Below are 11,240 nucleotides of genomic sequence, written 5' to 3'. Positions count from 1 at the left end.
CATTTATTTGTGCTTTTAAGATCTAAAAATAATTTTTTTTTTTAGTAAATGCATATTTTTTTTCCATCATTTGTATATACTTAAAAATAGAGGTAGAAAATAAGCTTATTTTTTTTTACGTTTTTTGAGAAGTAGGTAGAGACTTATTTTTGCAAGAAGTAAAAATAATTAAAGAGAAAAAATTCGTAAAAAGAATAAGATTACTAATTTATCCGATATGTTTGTTTATGTGATTTTTTTAAATAAATAATTTAAGGATAAATTATATTTTTTTTTCTAAAATTTAACAACAATTTTAAAAATACCTCTAAATTTTATTTTGTTTTAATTTTGTCCCAAAAATTTTCGATTTGCATCAAATATACCCATAACAGCTAATTTTTCAAAAAATTTAAGACCAATTCAACAATAATTTCATAAGAACTAACAACCGCTCAACACAAGTAAATCAAGCATAATTTTCATGTATTATTGTTAGATTGGTCTTAAATTTTTTAAAAATTTAGCCGTCGATGGTGTAAGGCCCACATCGGTTGGAGAGAGGAACGAAGCATGCCTTATAAGGGTGTGGATACCTCTCCCTAGCATGACGCGTTTTGACGAGTGAGTGTGGGGGGCTTTGGCTATCATCCCTATCGTCAAAGGCAAAACCGTGAGGCATTGTGTGCTAAAGCGGACAATATCGTACTAGCGGGTGGTCTGGACTGTTACAGATGGTATCAGAGCCAGAACCCGGATCGATGTGCCAGCGAGGGCGCTGGGCTCCCTTAGGGGGGTGGATTGTAAGGCCCACATCGGTTGGAGAGGGGAACGAAGCATGCCTTATAAGGGTGTGGATACCTCTCCCTAGCATGACGCGTTTTCACGAGTGAGTGTGGGGGCTTTGGCTATCATCCCTATCGTCAAAGGCAAAACCGTGAGGCCTTGTGTGCTAAAACGGACAATATCGTGCTAGCGGGTGGTCTGGGCTGTTACAGATGGTATATTTGATGCAAATCGAAAATTTTTGGGACAAAATTGAAACAAAATAAAACTTTGAGGTATTTTTGAAACTTTTGCCAAACTTCAAAGACAAAAAGTATACTTTACCCATAATTTAAATATTTATTTATGAATATTTGTAATTTAGGTAATATTTATCAATTTATATCTTATTATTTATTCTATTTACAGTGCAAACACATTAATTAAATATGTATCTCGATTATAGTATAAACGGGATAAGACACAAATTTTATGAATATAAAATAAGTGCAATCGAGATATATGATGTTTTTTCTGAGTGTGCATATCTCATTTATATTAAAAACGAGATGCATACAATCATATTGTGCACACTGTCATGAAAAGTTAACTTTCAGTGTAAACGTAATACGAAATGACAAAATTTTTTCATTTATATAAGGAAGTACATGTAGTAACTTCACTCACACAAATTTCAGTGTAGTGTCATACTACTATAATGGAAGTTTGGAAGGCTACGACTACTGTCAATTGATAAGGTATTTTGGACATTTCCTTTATGTGTGGAGTAGGCTTTCAAACATTGCAAACCTTTTGTCTCGATTAACGATATCCACCTCTACGGCATGTTTGGTGTGGTCTTATTCATTGTTGTAGTGCAGGATGGTAATAACAACATACATAAAGTTGATAGCAAACACCTCCTCTCCCTCAGCTATAGCGACTGAAGAGGCCTAGCACCGAAAAGATCCTCTACCAAATCTTATGTCAGGTGCTAATACCATGTCTGAAAGTCTCTAGAGCATCTATTCACTTGCTTTCTATTAGTACGTAACCTAAAATGGCACACCATATCCTATAGGTAAGGTATGGTAATGATGTCACAACTAGAAAATTGCTTAATACATATAGATTTACGGATAGATTTAATCTTTATTACAGACGAATTTTTAGTTACCGACGAAATTATTGACGGATTTCGTCCCTCTGTAAAAATTTCGTCGAAAATTTTTTACCAACAGATTTTTTTCCGTTTTTACTAGTTACCGACAGATTTCTCCTCAGTAAATTCTTCCCTCCATTTTTCTGGGGCGTCAAACTTTTCGACGGATTTTTCGTCGATAATTAGAGACAGATTTTTCGACGAATTTTTCATCAGTAATTAGAGACAGATTTTCCGACGGATTTTCCTTTGGTAATTAGAGACAAGATTTTTCGACAGATCTTCTATTGGTAATTAGCAACAGATTTTTGACAAATTTTTTGTCGGTTATTTGAGGCTTGGAATATCATTCCAAACTCTAAATACATATAGAAAATCCATCTGTAAATCTGTTAGTAAGATAAGATAGAAATTTTTTTAGATTTTTTCATTGCAAAATAAATCTATTTTCATACAAAATAAATATAAATTTAATAAATACAAATTTTTATCTAATTTGTATTCAAATATTTATAATAGTACAAAAAATAAATAAATTCATCGTATTATAAAACTAAAAGAAAAGTATTATAAACAAGCAAGTCAATATAATTCAAAACATAAACAAAGTTATTATCAACTATAATTCTCAGTATATTGTTCAACCATACTAAATTTATCAGCTATAGTCCTCAGTGTCATCTTCATGTCCATCATCATCATAGTCTTCATCCGAAGAGATTGAAGGTGGCGGCGGTGGCGGTGGCAATGGAGCAGTAGTGGAACTACTTGACGCTCTAACCTTCTTGTAATAGCTAACATAAGTCTCATTCCATCTCTTCTGTTTTAGCTTTTACTACTTGGCCTTTCCAATTGCCGGTTCTAACTTTTCTAACTTCTTTTGTGTCTTTTCCAAAGGAGCCAAGCGTGTATCTAACAACTTACTAATACGCTCATCTGTCTATTGAGTAACACGTTGAAAAAGCTCTTCATTGAGATTACAAATCTCTTCTCGCAAATCAGGAATGGAATTTTGAATTGTAGATGCTCTTCCAGATACAAAGTTGGCAGAAGTGGTTCCAAACTTGATAGAGCTAGAAAAAAATGCTCCTTTTCCGTAAACTCGATTCTTCTTTTGCCCACCACACACTTCCTCCGAAATCAAATTTTTATCAATTGATGGTAACTCCATTTCTTGTGTTTGAGCCTGATGAGCGGATAATTTATACGCTTTTTGGCATTATTTTTAGTATGTTTTTAGTAGGATCTAGTTACTTTTAGGGATGTTTTCATTAGTTTTTATGTTAAATTCACATTTCTGGACTTTACTATGAGTTTGTGTGTTTTTCTGTGATTTCAGGTATTTTCTGACTGAAATTGAGGGACTTGAGCAAAAATCAGATTCAGAGGTTGAAGAAGGACTGCTGATGCTGTTGGATTCTGACCTCCCTGCACTCAAAATGGATTTTCTGGAGCTACAGAACTTAAAATGGCGCGCTTCCAATTGCGTTGGAAAGTAGACATCCAGGGCTTTCCAGCAATATATAATAGTCCATACTTTGGCCAAGAATAGACGATGCAAACTGGCGTTCAACGCCAGCTCTCTGCCCAATTCTGGAGTTCAGCGCTAGAAAGGGATCAAAAACCAGAGTTGAACGCCAGAAATGGATCAAAACCTGGCGTTCAACTCCACGAATGGCCTCTACACGTGCAACACTCAAGCTCAGCCCAAGCACACACCAAGTGGGCTCCAGAAGTGGATTTATGCATCAATTACTTACTTCTATAAACCCTAGTAGCTAGTTTATTATAAATAGGACCTTTTACTATTATATTAGACATCCTGGATTGTATTTTGATCATGAGATCTCGTTTTAGGGGCTGGCCATCTCGGCCATGCCTGGACCTTTCACTTATGTATTTTCAACGGTAGAGTTTCTACACTCCATGGATTAAGGTGTGGAGCTCTGCTGTTCCTCAAAGATTAATGCAAAGTACTACTGTTTTCTACTCAATTCTTCTTATTTCGCTTCTAAGATAGTCATTTGCACTTCAATCTGAATGTGATGAACGTGACAATCATCATCATTCCCTATGAACGCGTGCCTGACAACCACTTCCGTTCTACATTAGATCGAATGAGTATCTCTTAGATCTCTTAATCGGAATCTTCGTGGTGTAAGCTAGAATGATGGCGGCATTCAAGAGAATCCGGAAGGTCTAAACCTTGTCTGTGGTATTCCGAGTAGGATTCAATGATTGAATGACTGTGACGAGCTTCAAACTCGCGATTGCTGGGCGTAGTGACAGACGCAAAAGGATAGTAAATCCTATTCCAGCATGATCGAGAATCGACAGATGAATAGCCGTGCCGTGACAGGGTGCGTTGACCATTTTCACTGAGAGGATAGGATGAAACCATTGACAAGGGTGATTACTCCTGACGATTAGCCGTGCCGTGACAGGGCATTTGGATCATTTTCCCAAGAGAAGACCGAAAGTAGCCATTGACAATGGTGATGTATCACATAAAGCCAGCCATGGAAAGGAATAAGACTGATTGGATGAAGATAGCAGGAAAGCAGAGGTTCAGAGGAACGAAAGCATCTTTATTCGCTTATCTGAAATTCTCACCAATGATTTACATAAGTATTTCTATCCTTCTTTTATTATTTAATTTCGAAAACTCCATAATTATTTTATATCCGCCTGACTGAGATTTACAAGGTGATCATAGCTTGCTTCATACCAACAATCTCCGTGGGATTCGACCCTTACTCACGTAAGGTATTACTTGGACGACCCAGTGCACTTGCTGGTTAGTTGTGCGAAGTTGTGAACCATGGTATTGGCATCATGTTTTTGGCGCCAATGCCAGGGAAAGAAAGAGCAATGAATTTTACATAATCAAAGTGTAATCACAATTTCTGCGCACCAAGTTTTTGGCGCCGTTGCCGGGGACTGTTCGAGTTTGGACAACTGACGGTTCATCTTGTTGCTCAGATTAGGTAACTTTCTTTTCGTTTTCTTTTCAAAAATTTTTCAAAAATATTTCAAAAATTTCTCATCTGTTTTCGAAAAAATAAAAATGTTTTAAAAAATTATATTTTTATTCAAAATTTTTAAGAATGAATTCTAGTGTTTCATGAAGCATGTGAAGCCTGGCTGGCTGTAAAGCCATGTCTAAATTCTTTTGGACTGAGGCTTCCAACCATCAGCTGTTATACGACTGAAGGGTATGTCAGGCATGTCATGTCTAAATTACATGCTGAAGCTTGGCTGGCCATTGGCTATGTCTAGTGTTTTGGACCGAAGCTTTCATTGAAAGCTTGGCTAGCTAGTGAGCCATGTCTAATTCCTGGACTGAAGCTTTAGACTAACACTGCAAGATTCCTGGAATTCATATAAAAAATTTTGGAATCCTTATTTTTCCTTTTTCAATTAATTTTCGAAAAAAATCCAAAAAAATTAGAAAATCATAAAAATCAAAAATATTTTTCTGTTTCTTGTTTGAGTCTTGAGTCATGTTATAAGTTTGGTGTCAATTGTATGTGCATCTTGCATTTTTCAAAAATTCTTATGCATTCATAGTGTTCTTCATGATCTTCAAGTTGTTCTTGGTAAGTCTTCTTGTTTGATCTTTGCATTTGCATGTTTTGTGTCTTTTCTTGTTTTTCATATGCATTCTTGGATTCTTAGTGTCTAAGCATTAAAGAATTCTAAGTTTGGTGTCTTGCATGTTTTCTTTGCATTAAAAATTTTTTCAAAAATAAGTTCTTGATGTTCATCTTAATCTTCATAGTGTTCTTAGTGTTCATCTTGACATTCATAGCATTCTTGCATGCATCACATGTTTTGATCTAAAATTCTCATGCATTGCATCATTTTACTTGTTTTTCTCTCTCATTATTAAAAATTCAAAAATCAAAAAAATATCTTTCCCTTTTTCTCTCATCAAATTCGAAAATTTGGATTGACTTTTTCAAAAATTTTTAAAATCAAGTTGTTTCTTATGAGTCAAATCAAATTTTCAATTTGAAAATCTTATCTTTTTCAAAATCTTTTTTAAAAATCAAATCTTTTTCAAATTTCTTAGTTATTTTCGAAAATTCTAAAAATATTTTTTCAAAAATCTTTTTCTTATTTTTGTATCAAATTTTCGAAAATAACAATAACAATTAATGTTTTGATTCAAAAATTTCAAGTTTGTTACTTACTTGTTAAGAAAGATTCAAACTTTGAGTTCTAGAATCATATCTTGTGATTTCTTGTGAATCAAGTCATTAATTGTGATTTTAAAAATCAAATCTTTTTCAAAACCAATTTCAATCATATCTTTTCAAAAATATCTTCTTATCTTATCTTTTTCAAAAATATGATTTCAAAATATCTTTTCTAACTTCCTATCTTCTTATCTTTTCAAAATTGAGTTTCAAAATTTGTTTCAACTAACTAACTAACTTTTTGTTTGTTTCTTATCTTTTTCAAAACTACTTAACTAACTCTCTCTCTCTCTCTAATTTTCGAAAATATCTTCCCTCTTTTTCAAAATTTCTTTTTAATTAACTAATTATTTTAACTTTTGATTTTAAAAGTTTTCGAAAAAAAATTACTAACATTTTTCAAAAACTATTTTTGAAAATCACTAACTCTTTTTCAAAAATTATTTTCGAAAATTCTTCATCTCTCTCATCTCCTTCTATTTATTTATTCATCTACTAACACTTCATCTCACCCAAATTCGAACCCCCTCTTCCATCTGTGTTCGAATTTCTTCTTCTTCTTTTCTTCTACTCACACTAGGACCCCTATTATTATTATTTTGCTGTTCTCCCTTTTTCATATGAGCAGGAGCAAAGACAAGAATATTCTTGTTGAAGCAGATCCAGAACCTGAAAGGACTCTGAAAAAGAAACTAAGAGAAGCTAAAATACAACAATCCAAAGATAACCTTTCAGAAATTTTCGAATAAGAAGAGGAGATGGCAGCCGAAAATAATAATAATGCAAGGAGAATGCTTGGTGACTTTACTGCACCTAATTCCAATTTACATGGAAGAAGCATCTCCATTCCTGCCATTGGAGCAAACAACTTTGAGCTGAAACCTCAGCTAGTTTCTCTGATGCAGCAGAACTGCAAGTTTTATGGACTTCCATCTGAAGATCCTTTTCAATTCTTAACTGAATTCTTGCAGATCTGTGATACTGTTAAGACTAATGGAGTAGATCCTGAAGTCTACAGGCTCATGCTTTTCCCTTTTGCTGTAAGAGACAGAGCTAGAGTGTGGTTGGACTCTCAACCCAAAGACAGCCTGAACTCTTGGGATAAGCTGGTCACGACTTTCTTAGCCAAGTTCTTTCCTCCTCAAAAGCTGAGCAAGCTTAGAGTGGATGTTCAAACCTTCAAACAAAAAGATGGTGAATCTCTCTATGAAGCTTGGGAAAGATACAAACAGTTGACCAAAAAGTGTCCTTCTGACATGCTTTCAGAATGGACCATCCTGGATATATTCTATGATGGTCTGTCTGAGTTATCAAAGATGTCATTGGACACTTCTGCAGGTGGATCCATTCACCTAAAGAAAACGCCTGCAGAAGCTCAAGAACTCATTGACATGGTTGCTAATAACCAGTTCATGTACACTTCTGAGAGGAATCCTGTGAGTAATGGGATGCCTATGAAGAAGGGAGTTCTTGAAGTTGATACTCTGAATGCCATATTGGCTCAGAACAAAATATTGACTCAGCAAGTCAATATGATTTCTCAGAGTCTGAATGGAATGCAAGCTGCATCCAACAGTACTCAAGAGGCATCTTCTGAAGAAGAAGCTTATGATCCTGAAAACCCTACAATAGCAGAGGTAAATTACATGGGTGAACCTTATGGAAACACCTATAATTCATCATGGAGAAATCATCCAAATTTCTCATGGAAGGATCAAAAGCCTCAACAAGGCTTTAATAATGGTGGAAGAAACAGGTTTAGCAATAGCAAGCCTTTTCCATCATCCACTCAGCAACAGATAGAGAATTCTGAGCAGAATCTATCTAGCTTAGCAAACTTAGTCTCTGATCTATCTAAGGCCACTGTGAGTTTCATGAATGAAACAAGGTCTTCCATTAAAAATTTGGAAGCATAAGTGGCCCAGCTGAGTAAAAGGATCACTGAAATCCCTCCTAGTACTCTCCCAAGCAATACAGAAGAGAATCCAAAAGGAGAGTGCAAGGCCATTGACATAACCAAAATGGCCGAACCCAATGAGGGAGAGGAGGACGTGAATCCCAAGGAGGAAGACCTCCTGGGACGTCCAGTGATCAATAAGGAGCTTTCCTCTGAGGAACCAAAGGACTCTGAGGCTCATCTAGAGACCATAGAGATTCCATTGAACCTCCTTATGCCCTTCATGAGCTCTGATGAATATTCCTCTTCTGAAGAGAATGAGGATGTTACTGAAGAGCAAACTGCCAAGTTTCTTGGTGCAATCATGAAGCTGAATGCCAAATTATTTGGTATTGAAACTTGGGAAGATGAACATCCTTTGTTCATCAATGAACTAAGTGATCTGGATCAACTGACATTGCCTCAGAAGAGACAGGATCCTGGAAAGTTCATAATACCTTGTACTATAGGCACCATGATCTTTAAGGCTCTGTGTGACCTTGGTTCAGGGATAAACCTCATGCCCCTCTCTGTAATAGAGAAACTGGGAATCTATGGGGTGCAAGCTACTAAAATCTCATTAGAGATGGCAGATAATTCCAGAAAACAGGCACATGGACAAGTAGAGGACGTGTTAGTAAAGGTTGAAGGCCTTTACATCCCTGCTGATTTCATAGTCTTGGATACTGGAAAGGAAGAGGATGAATCCATCATCCTAGGAAGACCTTTCCTGGCCACAGCAAGAGCTGTGATTGATGTGGACAGAGGAGAATTGATCCTTCAATTAAATAAGGACAACCTTGTGTTTACAACTCAAGGATCTCTCTCTGCATCCATGGAGAGGAAGCATAAAAAGCTTCTCTCAAAGCAGAGTCAACCAAAGGCCCCACAGTCAAACTCTAAGTTTGGTGTTGGGAGGCCACAACCAAACTCCAAGTTTGGTGTTGAACTCCCATATCCAAACTCTAAGTTTGGTGTTGGAGAGTCTCAACAATGCTCTGAACATCTGTGTGGCTCCATGAGATCCCACTGTCAAGCTATTGACATTAAAGAAGCGCTTGTTGGGAGGCAACCCAATTTTTTATCTAACAATATTTTTCTTAGTTATATGTCTTTATAGGTTCATGATAATGTGGAGTCACAAAATAAATATAAAAATTAAAAATAGAATCAAAAACAGTAGAAGAAAAATCACACCTTGGAGGAAGCATCTGCCTGGCGTTCAACGCCAGAACAGAGCATGGTTCTGGCGCTGAACGCCCAAAATGGGCAGTGTCTGGGTGCTGAACACCCAGAACAAGCATGGTTCTGGCGTTCAACGCCAGAAATGGCCAGTAAATGGGCGTTGAACTCCCAAAATGGGCACCAACCTGGTGCTGAACGCCCAGAGTTGTGTGCAAGGGCATTTTACATGCCTAATTTGGTACAAGGTTGTAATTTCTTGAACACCTCAGGATCTGTGGACCCCACAGGATCCACACCTACCTCCACTCACTTCTTCTCATCCCTCTTTCACACAATCCCATAAACACACTTCCCCAAAACCCTTCACCAATCACCTCAATCCCTCTTCCCCATCACCTCTTCACCACTCACATCCATCCACTCTTCCCCATAAACCTACCTCATAAACTCCACCTACCTTCAAAATTCAAAATCAATTTCCCACCCAAACCCACCCTACATGGCCGAAACTTAACCCCCCTCCCTCCCCTATATAAAGCCTTCCATTCTTCCTCATTTTCACACAACACAACCCTCTCCTCTCTACTTGGCCGAAACACACTTCACCCCTCTTCTCCATATTTTCTTCTTCTTCTTCCTCTATTCTTTCTTTTATTGCTCGAGGGCGAGCAATATTCTAAGTTTGGTGTGGTAAAAGCATAAGCTTTTTGTTTTTCCATTACCATTGATGGCACCTAAGACCGGAGAATCCTCTAGAAAGGGGAAAGGGAAGACAAAAGCTTCCACCTCCGAGTCATGGGAGATGGAAAGGTTCATCTCCAAAGCCCATCAAGACCACTTCTATGATGTTGTGGCCAAGAAGAAGGTGATCCCCGAGGTCCCTTTCAAACTCAAAAGAAATGAGTATCCGGAGATCCGATATGAAATTCAAAGAAGAGGTTGGGAAGTTCTAACAAATCCCATCCAACAAGTCGGCATCCTAATGGTTCAAGAGTTCTATGCCAATGCATGGATCACCAAGAACCATGATCAAAGTAAGAACCCGGATCCAAAGAACTACGTTACAATGGTTCGGGGGAAATACTTAAATTTTAGTCCGGAGAATGTGAGGTTGGCGTTTAACTTGCCCATGATGGAAGGAGATGAACGCCCCTACACTAGAAGGGTCAACTTTAATCAAAGGTTGGACCAAGTCCTTATGGACATATGTGTGGAAGGAGCTCAATGGAAGATTGACTCCAAAGGCAAGCCGGTTCAACTAAGAAGATTGGACCTCAAGCTTGTGGCTAGAGAATGGTTGGAGTTCATTCAATGCTCAATCATTCCCACTAGCAACCGATCTGAAGTTACTGTGGATCGGGCCATCATGATTCATAGCATCATGATTGGAGAGAAAATAGAAGTTCATGAAGTCATCTCTAATGAACTCTACAAAATAGCCGAAAAGTCATCTCCCATGGCAAGGCTAGCTTTTCCTCATCTTATCTGCCATCTATGTTACTCAGCTGGAGCTTTCATAGAAGGAGACATTCCTATTAAGGAAGAGAAGCCCATCACTAAGAAAAAGATGGAGCAAGCAAGAGAGCCCATTCATGGAGCTCAAGAGGCGCAGGAAGCTCATCACCATGAGATCCCGGAGATGCCACAAATGCATTTTCCTCCACAAAACTATTGGGAGCAAATCAACACCTCCCTAGGAGAATTAAGTGCCAACATGGGACAACTAAGGGTGGAACATCAAGAGCACTCCATCATGCTCCATGAAATAAGAGAAGATCAAAAAGCAATGAGAGAGGAGCAACAAAAACAAGGAAGAGACATAGAAAAGCTCAAGGACATAATTGGTTCCTCAAGAAGGAAACGCCACCATCACTAAGGTGGATTCATTCCTTGTTCTTATTTCTTCTGTTTTTCGTTTTCTATGTTATGTGCTTATCTGTGTTTGTGTCTTCATTACATGATCATTAGTAGTTAGTAACTTTGTCCTAAAGTTATGAATGTCCTATGAATC

The 11,240-nt window shown here is 37.3% G+C and overlaps 1 non-coding gene across 1 annotated transcript; it reads right to left on the bottom strand.

Annotated features, from left to right (window-relative positions):
* Positions 1 to 7,262: 7,262 nt before the first annotated feature.
* On the bottom strand, positions 7,263 to 7,370 carry LOC148547419 (small nucleolar RNA R71). The gene has a single exon (XR_015898071.1). It is a non-coding gene; the product is annotated as a small nucleolar RNA R71 (small nucleolar RNA).
* Between the last annotated feature and the right edge of the window lie 3,870 nt (positions 7,371 to 11,240).

The sequence above is a fragment of the Arachis ipaensis genome, chromosome B8 (assembly GCF_059453495.1).
Source record: "Arachis ipaensis isolate K30076 ecotype BB chromosome B8, ASM5945349v1, whole genome shotgun sequence".
Classification (NCBI taxonomy): Eukaryota; Viridiplantae; Streptophyta; class Magnoliopsida; order Fabales; family Fabaceae; genus Arachis; species Arachis ipaensis.
The sequence above is the reverse complement of the archived record's forward strand: the minus strand, read 5'-3'. Positions and strand labels throughout refer to the sequence as shown.